The sequence below is a fragment of the Pipistrellus kuhlii genome, unplaced genomic scaffold (genome assembly GCF_014108245.1).
Source record: "Pipistrellus kuhlii isolate mPipKuh1 unplaced genomic scaffold, mPipKuh1.p scaffold_m20_p_4, whole genome shotgun sequence".
Taxonomy (NCBI): Eukaryota; Metazoa; Chordata; class Mammalia; order Chiroptera; family Vespertilionidae; genus Pipistrellus; species Pipistrellus kuhlii.
In genome coordinates, this window is record NW_023425540.1 from 79,766,828 (window position 1) to 79,784,402 (window position 17,575).

Consider the following 17,575-nt stretch of genomic DNA (forward strand, 5'->3'; position numbering starts at 1 on the left):
GGTAATCGAGAATTAGATACTTGATTAGTAGGCCACTTGTTCTAAGTGTAACGGGAGTTCCCAAGCCGATAGGCACATTTGGAAACCAGTGGAGCTTTTAAGATGTTTGCTCCTCAGATCAATTACATTAGAATCTCTAGGTATGAGATCCAGGACTTGATGTTTTTTGTTTTTGTTTTTCCTTTTTCCCCCTGCTTTATATTGGGCCTTGGTGTTTTTCAAAGCTCCTTAGACAAGAGCCATGGTCCTCAAAAAGATTTGGGTATGCAAATCATCTGTTCCCATTAAACAGAAAACCTCTTACTTCCCAAAACATGTCCTAAACCATCTCTTCCAAGCATTCACAACCTAGACAGGATAATGAGGACCAGACCTGGGGCCCTAAAATACAGATGGGTCACACAGGCACAAGTTAGATACCTCAGGAAGCACACCCTCCATTGAAAAGCACACGCTTTCTATTAACCCACATTAGTATGGATGGGAGTCAGAGTAAAGACTGGTGCTGAGTTGTTATCAGATTATATATCCTAGGGGCAGGGAGCACAGGGTGGGGGACAGTCAGTGATCACTATCAGGAATTAGCCACCAATCATTCTGAATGTCTTAGACTCTCTGCCCTCCTGATTACAAAGTACAAGCTAGAATGATGTGAAATAATGCCAACAACCCCTCCAAGAGAATAAACAAGAATGTTTTAGATGCATGGATAGGATTATACCCTCCCAATTATGATATATTTACATTAAATATTTAAGTATTATTCGGTTGGTCAACAGTTATGATGTGGCCACTGGTGAGGTGAAGTGAAATCTGCACAATCCAATTGGAGTAAAGAATACCTGCTCCTGAGAGGAATTCAGGTTTGGGAGGACCTTAGAAGTCAAGCGATCCACCTGCTATGGTTATGTATTCTGAGGCCCAGATAGGACTAAAACGAAGGTTCCTAATTCTAAGACCACTCTTCCTTATCTTATTTTTCTTGATCCCATCAACAGTTGACTTTTATTTAATTTTTTTCCTTTTTGGGGTGACACTGATTCACAAAATTATACAGGTTTCAGGTACAAAATTCCACAACACATCATCTGCATAATGTGTTCACCACCCCAAGTCAAGTCTCCTTCCATCACCATTTACCCCCCCCCCCCGCCCACACCACCCCAACTCTCTACAACACCCTTCCCCCAACAATCACCACATTGTTGTCCTTGTCCATGAGTTTTTTCTGCTTCCCCCTCCCTTTTTGCTCAGTATCTCCACCACTACTACCGACTCCAAACTACCCATTCCCCAACAGCTGTTAGCCTGCTCTCTATCTATGAGTCTGTCTCTATTTTGCTCAGCTGGTTTTTCAAAGCACTGGTTCCTCACTCCCCTGTGGTGGATTAATAGTATTTTGGGAAGAACATGGCTGCAGGAGGATAAGGAGTTTCCATAGCTGAACTGGGCAGAGCTAAGACTTACACACTAGTCTCTCCTTCCTAATCTAGAATAAGCAAAAGGTTTTGGCCTCAGATAAACCAAACACATTCTAGCCTGAACTGCGAGCTCAGAAGAGGATTAGCTGAGTCATCCAGGAAAGGACAGTTTACCTCTCTGAACCTAAGTTTCCTCATAAGTAAAATGCATATAATGAAGAATCTGTCTTGCAGGATAACTGGGAAAATAAAGTGCAATCACCAGGGGTCAGCAGACTTTTCTGTAAAAAGGCCAAATAGTGAATATTTTAGTTTTAGTGGGCTCATGAGGTCTGTGCTGCATATTCTCTTTCTCAACAGTTTGAAAAAATAAAATAAAATAAAAACATTCCTAGCTCATGGACCACTCAGAATCAGGCCATTGGCTGTAATCTGCCATGGCCTTTACCCGATGGGAAAAGACAGGGGGTAGTGGGGAGACAGAAAAAGGTATAGGGTGGATAAATGGTGATGGAAGGAGACCTGACTTGGGGTGGCAAGCACACAATACAATATACAGATGATGTATTATAGAATTGTACACCTGAAACCAAATAATTTTATTAACCAATGCCAAACCCTCTCTCCACACACACACACACACACACACACACACACACACACACACACGACCAAAAGTCCATTTGGTCCAAAACTGCAGGAACCAAGAAGCATATTTCACCTCTGCAAATTCAGCACCCAGGACAGCACCAGATGCTTGGGTATCTGCTCAGTAAATACTTGTTAATGAATAGCATAGGTAAAGGGCTTGGTGTAAAGTCTAGCGAGTAAAATTTAACTGTGTGTTTATTTAATGTTGTTACTATTGATTTCATAGTTCCAACACTATGAGACAATATATAAAGATATGTGTATAGGGGGATTGGAATGGGTTGATTAGCTAATTAAAGAATTGAGGGGGAAAATAAGCAACTGGGATCTAGAGTATCTAGGAAAATCTCACAGAAGAGGTGGCCTTGATCTGAGCTTGGAAGGATGGGAAATTTTTGAATAAATAAAGAAGCTAATTATAAATGTGTTCCAAGGGAAGTAAGAAGTAAGCCATGCACCTGCCACTGTGCCATGTTTTATATATATTAGCAGGACAACGTTATGGTTTAACAAATATACCTCAGTCTGTGACTTCCTTGGGCTAAGGAATTCAATGGTTATTGGAGAGCAATTCCCACAGGGAACTTTCCCATAAGATCTGACCCTTAATCATGTTTGAGTTTTTGTGACACTAGACTATCTCTGATGGCCCTGAATAACCAACCAGTAACCTTGAAAAGATACAAAAGGCCCTCTCATGACCCACCATAAAATAAAAGGAAAATCAGATCAGTTATCTTGGCTCAATGTCAAGATCTCAACAGCAATAGGCACTGATTCTGTGCAAAGATTGTGGCTACGTCTGGAAATTTCAAGTGTCCTGGTCCCCTGAGCACTACAGCTATGTTTTTGGATTACTGGTTGTGTGTGTGTGTGTAAATGAAGACCTGTACATGAAATTCCAGCCTAGGAAGGCATGGAGCAACTGTGGTTGGGTATCACCTCAGAGAGATATACCTTCTCCTTCTTCCTCCTCCCACTCTACATGCCCTCCATGCTTTGAGGAGTTATTGCCAGGCCAGCACTGGAGTTTGAGATTTTGCTAATCACATCCCTAAACAAAATGTGACTCGATATATACCTTCAAGCTTGTGAATGGTAAAGTGCCAGCCAAGTAAACATTATTACATTTAATTCTCCCATCCTCTTTAATAGGTGAGGAAACAGTTTGAGAAGTAAAAATAACTTTCTCTCGTTCACCCAGCTAAACAATGGAGTTCAGTCTCTCTGTCTTTTCACTAAACCACGTGGTTTTTCTAAAGAATGAATTATAAATGACTAGCATCAGCTCACTTCCCAGAAATGGGTTTCTGAAGAGCAGAAGACTTTGACTCTCTACACAAGGGCTTGATACTCAGACAGCAGAGGCAGATAGAGCAAAGATAAACTTTGAAGTTGTTTTCCTCGGGTAGAGAAAACCCAGACTTCTTCAATCAAATAAACAGGTTCTCGGGGTCTGACTTGAGTACTGGAGCTTAGAGGATGATGACCCCTGGGGGATTGTCAGACCACTGTGGCCAACAAAAATGTATACAAACATAAGGATGAGCGTGGCTTTGGGAAGCTGCTGTCAGGAGGAGTCAAGAAGAAACAGGCATGGACCAAGGAGACAACCCATGCCCTGACTCCCACATTCTGACTAATTGGCCGTGTCTACTAAATGTAGCCCGTGCATTCATATGCTACAGTGGCTATTTCAAGTACAGACACAAGTATTTGGTCTATTTCACTCAACTCTTCAAGATTGATCAATAAAACATGCATGCGGTGCCTGTATGTCTGGCAAAGAAAATAAAAGTGGAAGAAAGCAAGCAAGCTATGAGCTCAGTGAATATGAACAATGCTTGGGTTTCAGGAGGCAGCTAGAAACCCTGAGTAAACCAGACAGGTTCAAGTCTGTGATAGATTTCTGCTGTCCAATTTAATATTTAATATTTTAATATTTAATCCTAAAGCTATGTGCTTGATTTCTTAAGTTACCGAATATTAAAACATGAAGCTCTTATAAAAGCACCGCGTGTTTTGGTTCAGGGAGAAAGCAAACCCTTGCTAAGTGACAGGTGACGCTGGGTGTCTTGCATTATTTGTTTTTAAAAATCAAGGATTTCTCTCTTAAGTATTTATTATTAATGCAACAATAGAGCTATCTGGTATTTATATAGCACTCTGTCTTCTGAGTACTCTGGCTGAATAACATCATCTGTCTCTATGAGTTTCATTGTCAGGAAGAAGACAGAACTGACGTTTCTCTTCTTTCAGTGAGAAAGCAAGAGGCCCAGAGTTGAAAGGAATTTTCCCGTCACGAAGTTAATCCAGTGGATTTACTCACAGAGAAGCTGCCTGTTGCAGGCACCCTGACCAGGGATCAAACCCGCAACCTGAGTATGTGCTCTGACTGGGAATCAAACTGGCGATCCTTAGGTGTACCGGTCAATGCTCAACAAACTGAGCCACACTGGCCAGGGTGGGGTTCACGTGTTGACCTGTGCCAGGAAGCCCCTATAGAAAGAGCAGGTGACTCCCTCCTTAGAGAGCTTTGTCCCTGGGTAGCTCTTGCCACATGTCACTTCATAAAGATGAGGAGGGCTTCTCCAGGGTGGTCGGCAGGGTACTGCAGCCAGGCGGGAGAAAGCAAGACCAGGGCTGGTGCTGCCGGCCCTGGAAAATGTCCACGGTCGGAGTCCCACCTTTCTTTCTGCTTGAAATAGCCAGGTTTTCTTATTCTTGGGGGTGAACAAATAGTTGCTGTTTCTGTTCACTGGAGGAGTCCCAGTTTCCTGGCTGTCCCCAGAATGTTGACGGGCATGCAGATGGAGAGAAGCTGCAGCACCTGGGCCAGGTCAGCTGCTAATGACCTTGTTTGTCTCTTCGGTCAAGTGACAGAACCTCAATTTACCCACCGGCAAAATGAAATGTTCTAAGCCAGATGATTTGTAAGACTTGTTATCGACTTAAGATTCTATTATTCTGTGGTGAGTTGGGAACATAAATAGACTTCAACTGTAGAAAGGCAGCTGGGCTGATGGGCAAAACATCACCACGAATGTGTGTGTAAATCCTTATTCTGAGATTCACTCACAGGGTTTCTTAATGCCAGGGTAGCAGTTTCTGAAAAATGAAGACAAGTTGGTAGGAAGATGACATGAGACGTCATATGGAATGGAAAGTCTGGCACAAAATTTATGTTCCATGACCGCTCTGTGCAAATGTGGAATGGTACTGTGTGTCGCCCAAGTTTCACCTTCAAATTCCAGTGGCCAGATCCTGTTCTGACAGGGCTTCTTTTTTGAACTTAGTGTTTACTGTTATCAGAGCATTGTGTGTTTATAGTTCAAAAAGTCAGGGTATTAAGGGGCTTAAGTGCAAAACAGCAATCCTCTTGCTCACCCCTCCCCACCATTGAATAATGCTCCTCAGAGAGAATAACATTCACTAACTTTTAGCCCTCCCTCCATATTCTAAATAACCGGTTTATACTTTGTTTCTTAATTTGTCAATTTTAACTTCCTGTTGATAGTATTGGAAGATGTAATCTTCTTCTCCCTTTCCTTTCTTTCTCTCCCTTCCTTCCTTTCTACTTTCCTCCCTCATTTCCTCCTCTCCCCCTCTCTCTCCTGCCTTTACCTCACTCTCCTCCCACACCACATACTCCAGCTTGTCAACTCTGTAATTCTGCATATTTTGTTATATTAATAATCAGAATGTGCATCACTGTAGCCATTGAGGCGAGTAGGATACAATGATTCAATTTCTCCCCATACAGGTTTAGTTCTTCTTGAAGTGATTGCCCTCCCCTTTGATTTTCTATGCATCTAACATGAATTCTTCCCAGAAATCTCCACCAGAACTCCAAACATATTTGAATGTGATAAAGCTCATCAGTAAGCTATCCTTCCTTTGCCTAGGAGGCGCCCCTCCAAAACACCTGTGTCATCTAGCTCTCCAGATCTGCCACATAACTGTCATCTTGCATCACCCACCCCTTTCTATCCTTCATCACTTCCTCATTCTCCTGAGACTTTCTTTAACCTCTCCCGCTTTAGAATCCCTTTTCTATGCTTCCATATTTTCTCTTTTAATTTTTTTCTTTCATTCCTTCCCCCCCCCCCCCGCCCCCAAGGCACATCGTCTAACATCTCAGGTAAATGTTCCAGTCCTTTCATGTCTGAAAACAGTTTTCATTATATCCTTGCTTTTGAGTAACTGAGTGGATATCAAATTCTGGGTTATGATTCTGAGAGCATGGATCTAGCTTTCTAGTATTTCTGTTGAGAAGTCCATCGTCAATTCCTTATTCTTAATCATCTGTTATTATTCCCTTGAAGATTTTAGAATTATCGCTGCCTCCTCAGAATTCTGTAATTGTAAAATTGTGTATCTTATAATAGGTTTTAAAATTTATTTTATTTGGTACTCAATGAATCTCTATAGCCTGGAGCTTCATATCTTTCATTTCTGGGCGATTTGATAGCACCTGTGTTTTGATTATCACTTCCCTGCCAATTTGTGTTCTCTCTCTGCATTTTCTGTAGACAACATCTACTTTCATTCCTCTACTTCTCTTAAATATTTTTTAATTCCATCTCTTTGACCTTTGTTTCTACCTTTTTGGAAATTTCCTGAATTTTCTCTTTCAACTATGCTTTTGAAAGTTTGTCCCATCTTCCATATTTTATAATTTTAAGAGTTGTTTCTTGTTCTCATATATTTCATCTTTGTTCTCATATATTTCATCCTACTTTGGTTGCATTGATGAGATATTTTCTTTAATTTCTGTGAGGATCTTCACTCTTATTTGAAGTTTTCTCTGGCTTCCTGCATGGCTTCAGTTTTTCCTCAAATTCCAGTTAACTATTTGTATGTTGTTGTTGTTTTTTCTCCCCAAGTTGAAGACTTTTCTTAAGTGGCTAATGACCTTTTAATATGAATTAACTAGAGGCTTGGTGCATGAAATTCGTGCACTGGAGTGGGAAAGGTCCCTCAGCCCAGCCTGCACCTGCTCGCAATTCAGGACCACTGGCTCCTAACAACCCACCTGCCTGGCTGATTGCCCTTACCACTCTGCCTGCCTACCTCATTAGCCCTAACAACTCACCTGCCTGCCTGATCACCCCTAACCACTCTGCCTGCCTGCCTAATTGCCCCTAACCCACATGTGTCAAACACAAGGCCCACGGGCCAAATCCGTCCCGCCAGGCCTTGCAATGTGGCCCGCACCACGCTGTCATCACTGCACGTGCACACACACACACACACACACACACACACACACACTCACTGGAGGATCTGTGGATGCAATTCATCAACTGAAATTCATAGAAGAATTTGACTCTCATGAACCACGCCATTCTACTGGGATAACCTAAATGTTAGTTTCTGTAGTTGTTTTTTCTTGGTCCTCTCTGTTTCTTTCAGGAAGAGTCTTCTAATCTTCTATCTTGAGGTGTAATCCTGGCTGCCAGTATCCAGGAGTCCAGGGAAAGAGGGCCGGGCAGCCTTACCCTTCAATACACTGACAATACATTCAATCCTTTTCTCTGGATGCCTGGCATGCTCATTATTCTCTGTGCTTGATATTTCTGAATGAAGAGTGATCCGAATCCAATTTTTCCAAATCCTTACCTCCCATTCTGTGCCTGGTTTTACAAGATAAGGTTGGAGATCTGGGAATCCATCAAGGGACTCTCCTGTTACCAACACCCATGATTCTGATGTAATTGGTACCTCCAGTCACTGAAACTTCCTGAACTTCCTGAGGTTCCGTGACCTAAATCACCTTGATTTTTATTTATATCTCCGCCTTGACAAGTTCTTAGATTTCAGTTTTCTTCACTCTGTTACTTCAGTTACCATTCATTGATCCACACTCCATTGCTCAACATTTGGTTGACATTTCTTATCCGTTATTGTCTCCCCTCTTGTTCTTCTTTCTCCATGGAGTTCAAGTTTCTCACTGTTTATAACATTTCATCCCTTTGGTGCCACTGAAGTGGGAGTCTCCAGGGAGGAATGGAGGTAAATGTCAGTGTTCAATCTGCTATAGCTACCTGGAAGCTTATTGGGGAGAGGGGTTTGGCGAAAGGATCTGCATGTGGATGACAAAGGAAAGACACAGAGAATGTGCTTCCCGGGCAAAGTCTCTCTCTGAGTTGCTAATTCACAATGGCCTCATTTCCTAGAGACCTGGTTGGCAAACAGTGGTTCGTGAGCCACATGTGGCTCTTTGGCCCCTTGAGTTTTTAGCAAAGGCCAGCTTAGGAGTACTCTAATTAGTTAATAACAATATACCTACCTATATAGCTTAAGTTTAAAAGTTTGGCTCGCAAAAGAAATTTCAATCGTTGTACAATTGATATTTGGTTCTATTGACTAATGAGTTTGCTGGTTACTGTCCTAGAGTAACAGAAAGTATTTAGGGCCATTTTGATCTCCTTAAAGATCTAGATAAAATTACCTTGAAGTCCAACCTCACATCCTGTCCTTCCAGAGATTCCCATCATTTCCAAGGCGTATACTTTTTTTAAGGCACCCTTTTCTCTGCTAATTTGGCCTGAGATTGTGCATAGAGATATAGAGAAATATCTATATGTACTTGCTGTCCCTGGCATCACCTCAAATCTGTGACATAAGAGTTCTTTTTATAACTTGAATCTACCACCTCTCTTCCCCTCATATACAAAGAAAAGACCCTTCTGCAGAACATCTGCATAGAGCAGACATTTACTGTAGATTGGAAAGCAATCAACCTTTCCCTAGAATGACGTCTGCTAGCAGATGGTGAGATTTTAATTTTTCCCACCCTGCTATACCATGATGTCTATGTGTACATTTACTTCTAAAGTGAACACAAAAATTCAAATTGTCTGGGTTTTCTATATATCCTGATAGAAGATCTGAGGAAGGCCCTGGCCAGTAGTTCAGTAGGTTAGAATGTCCTCCCCATATGTGAAGGTTGTGGGTTTGATCCCAGATCATGGATGGCACATATAAGAATCAACCAATGAATGCATAAATAAGTGGAGCAACAAATGTTTCTCTCTCTCAAATCAATAAATATCAAATATATATATATATATATATATATATATATATATATATATATATGAGGAAATTATAATTTTCAATCAAGGAAAATAAAGGTCTGCTATTATCAGTTAAGAATCCTCATAAATAATGTTTAACAAGACATGTCTGCTTTTGGTTTCCAAATCCCCAGAAAAAAATAAGATATTTAGAACAAGGCTAAGGGGCAACATTATTCCATTTAACCTTCTTAACAACCTTGTGAGATATCATTTCATACAATTTTACAGATGATGCAACAGAGATTAAATGGCTTTCCTGGGCCACAGAGCTAAAAATTAGCAAAGCCAGGAACTGCAATAATAACTTGCACTGTCACCACTGTGCTTGCTATTCATAGAATCCAGATGGATATATATATATATATATATATATATATCCAGTCATACGCTGTATAACATATCAGTCAACAACATGCCACACACAGGACAGTGATTCATAAGATTATAATGCAACTGAAATATACCTATCGCCTGGAGAGGTCATATTATAGAAATGAATGCCAAAAGGACTTTCACCCTTAAAGAGGCCAAGTCTATACTGGCAAGCAATTTTCCTTCACCATCAGCACTCGCAGACGCACCAGTCACTTTCATATTATATAATGAATAAGATTCTTAAATCATCTCAATCTCCCAGAGCTAGTAGTAAATTCAACATTGCAGTGTGGCCCCACCTTATCTTTCAACGCTGCAGACTGCCTTTGCCGTGCAGGCTGTGCATGTTTGCAGCCTAGCAGCAATAGGCTGTACCGTATAGCCAGGTGTGTAGTAGGCCACTCCATCCAGGATTGTGTAAGTGCACTCCATGATGGTCACACAGTGATAAAATCACCTAACCAGGCATTTCTTAAAATGCATCCCCATTGTTAAGTGACGTATGGCTGTACATTTAAATATACACACATATACAACTTTCCACTCTCATGAGATTATTCCTGTTTCTCAGACATAAAAACTAAGGCTCAGAGAAGTTAAGTAATGTGCCCAAAGTAACACAGCAGTGTCTGAGAAAAGATTAAAATCCAAAGCCACCTGACTCCAAAGTTCATATTCCTTCCATTTCTTCCTGCTGTCCTCATTAAACAGTCTCCAAAGATCCCACCCTGACTCCCTTCCCACCTTGAACATACATGTCATCTGTCACATGAAAAAGGGGAACGTATTTCCCCAATCCTTGAATCCTGGCTGGCTTTGTGACTTTGACCAAGAAAAATGCGGCAGAGTGACATTCTGGGATTCTAAACTCAAAAGCAAAAAACTAGCAGTTTTTATTCCCTGTTTCTGAAAGTCAAACACCATGTGAGAAACCTAAGTTATATGAAGAGACCACATGTAAGAGAACCGAGATGCTCATTCCCAGCTGAGCTTCAGCACCTACTGAGAGCATTCTGAGTGAGCCATCTTGGTGGATCCAGCCTAATCAAGCCCTCAGACTACTTCAGTGTCAGTCAGTCAACACCGTGGAGCAGCCACCCAACTGAGCTGTCAGCACACAGAACCACAAGCTGTAATACACTGATGGTTGTTTTGAGTCACTGAATTTTGGGGTGTTATGAAGCAAGAGACAACTCAAACCTGCATGTCTTAGAAGATAGGACAGCAGGCCCTGTGACTTCAAAGCCAGTCCTCTTTCAAATGAAGACAATGACAGTCTTTTCCACCTAACACAGATATGGAATGAACTCTTTGGTACCTAAGAATAATAGCATCTAAAAGCAAGGCACTCAAGGAGAGTATATAGTTTTGGTAAGAGTGGCCAGAAACAGGAACTGTTACTTATTTACTATTTGGTGAGAGTATAAATCCTGGGAGATTCCTGGAAGATAATTTGGCAATATGGATATATGAGACGTCTTATAATGTTCATGTTCACTGACCCAGAGGTATCATTTCTAGGCATTTTTACCTTTGGAGACATAATAGACTGCAAATATTTTTTTTCTCTGTCTAGCACAGTACTCTTTATAATAGCACACATATAACAAATATAGAGAAAACATGAGGGAGCTAGAAACAGAGAGATGGTGATAGAGATAGAGATAGAGAGAGAGAGAGAGAGAGATAGAGATAGAGATAAAGATAGAGAGAAAGGCGTCCAAATATCCAACAATAAGAAATTTGAGTAAATAAATTATGGTATCCTAGCTAATTGACTGCCATGCCCTCACAAAGATGGTGGTGCCCAAGCCACAAGATGGTGGCACCCCATCCCCTCAGCCCCGCCAGGGCGGCAGGTGCCTGGCATGGCTGGGCCTAACCCTAGGCGGGTCCAACCACTCCACCCACGCACCTGCCTCTGGAGTTCCCAAGTCCCCTTACCCCCCCCCCCCCAGCTGCCCAGGACGGGCCCAAGGCACGGGCAAGCCTCAGATGGCAGCTGCATAGCCACCCAGGGCTGGTCCAAGGTGCAGGCAAGCCTTAGATGGCGGCTGCCCAGCTGCCCAGGACTGCCCAAAGACTGGCCGAGGCTTGAACTGCCGGCAGTGGCAGCAGCAGAGGTGTGATGGGGCATCACCTCCCCCTGATTGACAGGTCACCTCCCACCCATGAGGGTTCCTGGACTGTGAGAGGGGGCAGGGTGGACTAAGGAACCCTCCCCCCTCCAGTGCATAAATTTTCATGCACCAGGCCTCTATTGCTTATATAATGGGAAAATATCATACAGACCACTGAAAATAATGCAATGGAAGTCTTTTTCAAGCCATGGGCATTCATTCAATGTTAAAATGGATTAAGCCAATGTAAATAGTTCCCACTGGTCTTTATCAGCAACAACAACAACAACAACAACTAACATCAAGAGAGGGCTTCCTGTGGGTCAAGCACATAACATCCAAATAAATAATGGCCTTCTCTCAGCAGTATGCTTATTTCCTTGTACCTTTTTAATATTTACTAGGTATTTTTAATAAACATGTATGAATATAAATACCAAACAATTACTATGAACTTAGACATACCTTTAAAAATAGGTTGGTAACTTTGGGAATTCTGGGATGATCAGAGCAGCAGCTCTGTCATTCTGAGATTGCGATGCACACAACCACACATCCCCACGAGGCACTTTGTGGAGCAGCAGCTTGAGCTGAAATCCTTGGCTATTTCTGGGACATCTCCTGGCCAGTGCCCAGTTCTGTTCCTGCCACATGCATTCCACGAGGATTCCAGAGTGGTTCTCCACAGGGGGCTGGACCAAGTGAGCGTTCAATTTGATAACAATCCAGAAGTTAGAAGGTCTCGGCACTCAGAGCACATTGCTTCCTTATGCTCCACGAGCCTGGGAAGCAGGAGTCTCCCTGCGTTCTGACCTTCCTGCAATTAGAAATGAGGTTTCCAGCAGGAGTTCCATCCTCACGTGAAAAGCAGACAATAGCCTTTGGCTCTCACAAGATCAGAGAGCCCGGCTCTTCAAACTGGCTAAATTTATATTGCACACCAAACCCTGTGAATAACTAACAAGGCAATTCTTTTGTTGGCTGGAAAATAATCTATACAAATTCTATCTTAATCGTGGTCTCTCAATGGGCCAGACAAGCGCCAGCAGGCAGGAGCCAGCCAGATCAGAGCCCGGAACAAGATCTTGGGGGTTTGGAACGTCTATAATGAAACCCTACACCTGCTGTCTCTCCAAATGGAATTGATGGGATAAAATTGTAGTGCCCAAGAGTCATCCTGTGCTTGCTGCCCAGACTTTCAGTGTCTGAAGTATAAGGTTGAATTTCCCCAGAGCCTGGAAGCTGCTTTGAATTTCTAGTGAGCTAAGCAGTGGCCTGGCACCTAGGGAAGTGAAAATAAACAAACTGAGTGGGACAATCACTAACCATTGGCCACTCTGCCAGTTAATAGTCTTGGTGTGACTCAAACCTGTTTCCACACTGCCTGTAGCACAAAGGGAATTTATCACTTCATACAAACGCACATTTCAGGGCCTAGTCCAGCTGCAGGTACGGCTTGATCAGGGGCTAAAATGATGTCAATAAGTTCTAATTTCTCTCCCCTTAAGTTGCAACTTGCTTCACCTCATAGTGACTTTTTTTTTTTTTTTTTTACAAGTTTTTCTATCATGGTCAAAGACAACTGAAATGTTTTCAGTACTTACATCATTTCAGTTTTAAATTCCTTGTGAAAAGAGTGAGATTCTCCCTGGGGTCCATCAGAAAGGTCATTGTGCTTCCCTGGCTAGGTCACATAGCCACTCTGAACTAGCCACTGTGGCAGGTGACTAGATCTAAGTATGATCCAATGTAGACCTGGTTCATGTCTCTTCCCTTGCAGTTAGGGAAGATAGGAGGGGGATCATCACCACCAGGGGGGAAAAAAAATAGCATGGATTGAAATGAGAGAAGAGTGATGGACCCAGGACTAAATCAAAGTATCCCTAAAAAGATGCCTCAAACCCAACCCAGATATTAAAGAAAATGTTCACTGTGCCCTTTAAAGCTAATTAACATTCCTTCTCTACAGTGTCTTGAGGCATGATCCATAGCGGGGAACTCACCCGCCACCTCATCTTGCAACCCTTATTCCTCCTGGCAGGATCCATCCATGCCTACTGCCTTCCTTCCTTGCCCTGCTCTTCTCAGGCATGACTTGAAGAAGGTAGGGTGCTGCCGCCACAGCATAGCAATAGCTATCGCTTTCATCTAGTTAGTAAACAGCAGACATGGTACAAGTTCCTTTATGTAAAAATCTCATGTAAGCGTCACAGAAATTCTTGGAGGTCCCATCTGTTGTTCACAAGAGGAAGAAAATGCGGTTCGGGAACATGAAGAATCTCGTACAAGATCAAACTAAGTGGGAGAAAAGGGGCTAAATGTTAGATGATTTCTGAGCCAATGCTCCTGACTACTCAATGATTTGGTCTTCTCCTCTCTCCAGCCACCTGAACCAATTCCACATGGCAATGCTTCCACTTGCCCCCTTTCCTTAGATCTGATGGTTCCCTTTCCCGGCCTCCATTATCTCCCTTCCTGCCTCGACTGTAAATATGAACTTAGGGTGTTAAGCTCTAGACCCTGGCTGAAAGTCCAATGCCTTCTTTCTTGCCAGGCTACTCTTATGGGTTTGACTATAGTTTCTACTTGAAGATGCCTCCAGGGTTGGCCCCAGGGATCCTGCCCACAGCTTGTATTCTTGATTCCTCTTCTTCTTTATTAGGAAAACCCACTCTGATGGTATTTTATTTCATTTCTTACCTTCCCTGCTAATTAGAAGCTTCCTCCCAACAAGACAGGTGAATCAAAAAATTTAAAAAAAAAAATCAAGAGCCCCATAGCAATATGAAAAGATACTTAACGTCACTGATAATAAGAAATATGTAAATTAAGACTCGACTGAAATCACCACTTAGAGATTGGTAAACATTCAAAAGATGGCCTACAATGTGGTTGGTGACACTGTAGAGTAATCGACTATTTCATATATACTGGTGGAATGGTACAACCCTCAAGGAGAGGAAATTGTCAATGCTTACAAAAAACTATCTGCATTTAACCTTTGACTAGCATTCCTACTTCAAGGATTCCATGCCAAGGAGTTGTCAAAGCACAAGCCTATTCGTTGTGGCATGTTTGTAACAGAGAAGACTGGAAAGTCCCCAAGTACCCATCAATAAGGAACCAGTTGAAAAGGCTATGATACACACACATAAGATAGTATGATGCAACTGTAAAAGGGGAATGAGGACTTCAATTGCTCCTCATGGTTCGAGATTTTATAGTTGCAAATTCACCTACTAGCTAAGATTTGTGACCTCAACGCCAATATCAAGGGCACTTCTGCAATCATTCCCAGACATACCCATACACAGAACAGCAAAAAATTGAGTTATTGAATGTACACATCTCCAACTGAGCTCAAACATGGCAACCCTCTCTCTACCGTCTTGTGTCAGTTCTCTGTATTGTAAATTTAGGGGTCTTTCACACAGTATTTAACACCATGTTCTTCACATTTTTGTGCATTTTGATGGTAATTTCACTGTTTAAAATGACCACAAGCAAATTCTGAAGTACTATCAAGAGGTCCTAAACAGCCTAGCCAGCATGGCTCAATGGTTGAGCAGTTCGATTCCCTGTCAGGGCACATGCCTAGATCTAAATTGCAGGCTTGATCCCCAGTAGGGGGAATTCAGGAGGCAGCCAATCAATGATTCTCTCTCATCACTGATGTTTCTGTCTCTCTTTCTCCCTTCATCTTGGAAGTCAATAAAAAAATTAAAATAAAATTAAAAATTAAAAATTAAAAAAATTAATATATATATATATATATATATATATATTTTTAAGATGTCTTAAACAAAAGGAAACTGTGATGTGCCTGTCAGAGAAAATGGTGTTGTGTTAGCTAAGCTTTGACACGAACAGATACAGTGCCCAAGTTTAATGTTAGCGAATTAACAATATAGATTAAATAAGGTGTCTTTAAAGAGAAACATTCATAGAACAAGGTCCTATTGTGATTGGTTGATGAAAAAGTTGTGGCCAGAGGCTCACAGGAATCTGTGTGTTTCCCCCAGGGCAAGGGGGGTGGGTTTGCTAATTCAGTGTCCATTTGCAGCTTCACAGAAAGTAACCACAAAAGATGAGAATTTCCTGCGTCTCTATAAAGTGGTAAGGTACAATCACCAGGATACATTTTTAAATTAAAAAGTAAGGCACAAAAGAATGGTTATAGCATGCTCCTTTTTACCTAAGAAATGGAACAAATATAAATAAATATTTATTAGCTTATATATAAGAAAAGCAATGGGGGAATAAACAAAAGGGTTTCCTAATGCAAGTGGTAAGACAAATATGAAGGGGAGAGAAATAGAAACCAGACTTGTGTGAATGCAATCTGTTCCAAATATATTATTTTTTCAGCAGGTAAATATTTCACAAATTATAAAATAAATTTAAATCAAACTTTAAAAAAAGCAATCCCTAAAAATCTGAAGCAAAATTAAATAAACTAAACCATATATCAAAATTGGTGGCGTAACAGTAAGGAATTATGTTAAATAACTTTAAACTACAGTCATTTGCCTGCATGTCCCTGCTGAGATGCAGCCTAGGGTTGCAAACCACTGCAAAGATTGCAAGTTGTTTTCAGAAACCATATTTTTAGTTATAATATTGATTTGGTTATTCTGGAACTGCTGCAAAAAATGTGGAAGAATAAAGCAAGTGAGCAATGATGTTGGTGTCACCAAGGCTGAGGATGTTGTTTGGGAAAGCAATATGCAAGAACTGAGTCAGAATGCCTGGGTATAAAACCTTTGAACTTTGGAGATCTCAATAGTTGACATGATGCACTTTCTCTCTTAAAAATATTCATTTCCTCACTCTGTCTATGCTCATCTGACTTTGGGTGATGAGCACACAATGTAATATACAGATCATGTATCATAGAAATGTACGCTGGAAACCTATGACCCTATTAACCAATATCACCCCAATAAATTTAATAAAAACATTAATTTCCTAGCTCTGTCTACATAAGAGGTCTAAAAAGAATGACACAACCCAGACTGTGTCTTCTAAGTATCATTTCTCACTAAAAAAGTACTAGGATTTTTTGGAAAAGTGGTCAATTCCTCAACTGGGTCAGGAAATGTAAAAAGTGAGCCCACAATATTGTGTTCTAGAGGGCAAGAGAGAATCAAAGACCACAGGGCTCAGGTCAGAGGACTCAAGGGGGTCCCAAGATAATACTTCTGTTGGCCAAAGGTGGTTCAATTTTAACTTCAAAAAGAACTTATGCAATGAATCAAAATAGTTATTAAAAATCAATGAGTTCAAAATAATACTATTAAAAAAAGAAGAAGAAGCCTCAATGATCACCTCTGGAGATACTAGGATACCAACTTGTTTTTTTAAAAAACAAAATATAAAGGGAAGATGTAAAAAGTTTAACCTGATTTTCCTGTATAAACCCTACTTTTGGGTAAAGAGTTGATGATGGGAAATTCTTTATAAAAAAAAAAAAATCTCTGCTAATGATGAAAGAATGAAAAACTTAGAATATCACCACTTTGTACCCCTATAAAATAATGGATCTAAGCAATAATAACCAATGGTGGTTAAGAAAACTCAGCAAAAAGCTAAAGAAGAACTTTATACTGTACCCATGATGAATCTTAGAAAGAGTCCATCAGAATTGATGTGTATCTTGATATAATACAATGAAAGGGTCAAAACCCCACATATGAAATAGCATCCCCCTTCCCACCTCCCAAACACTGAACCTAGAACTAACTACCAGTTTATAACACAGGGAAGAGAGGAGCATGCTACATGACAGTGCAGGTATATGGCAACAAAACACAGAATCTCAGAAACCCTCCCAGAAATGTTAACCAGATAAATGAAGGGGAAAAATGTGGGGAGGAGAACTTTTTTATAGAAGAAACTCAAGAGATATAGCAGCCTAACATAT

The 17,575-nt window shown here is 41.1% G+C and overlaps 1 pseudogene; it reads right to left on the reverse strand.

The window, feature by feature from the left end:
- LOC118703685 overlaps positions 1–9,964 on the reverse strand; it is a 45,227-nt pseudogene extending 35,263 nt beyond the window's left edge.
- Positions 9,965–17,575: the final 7,611 nt, after the last annotated feature.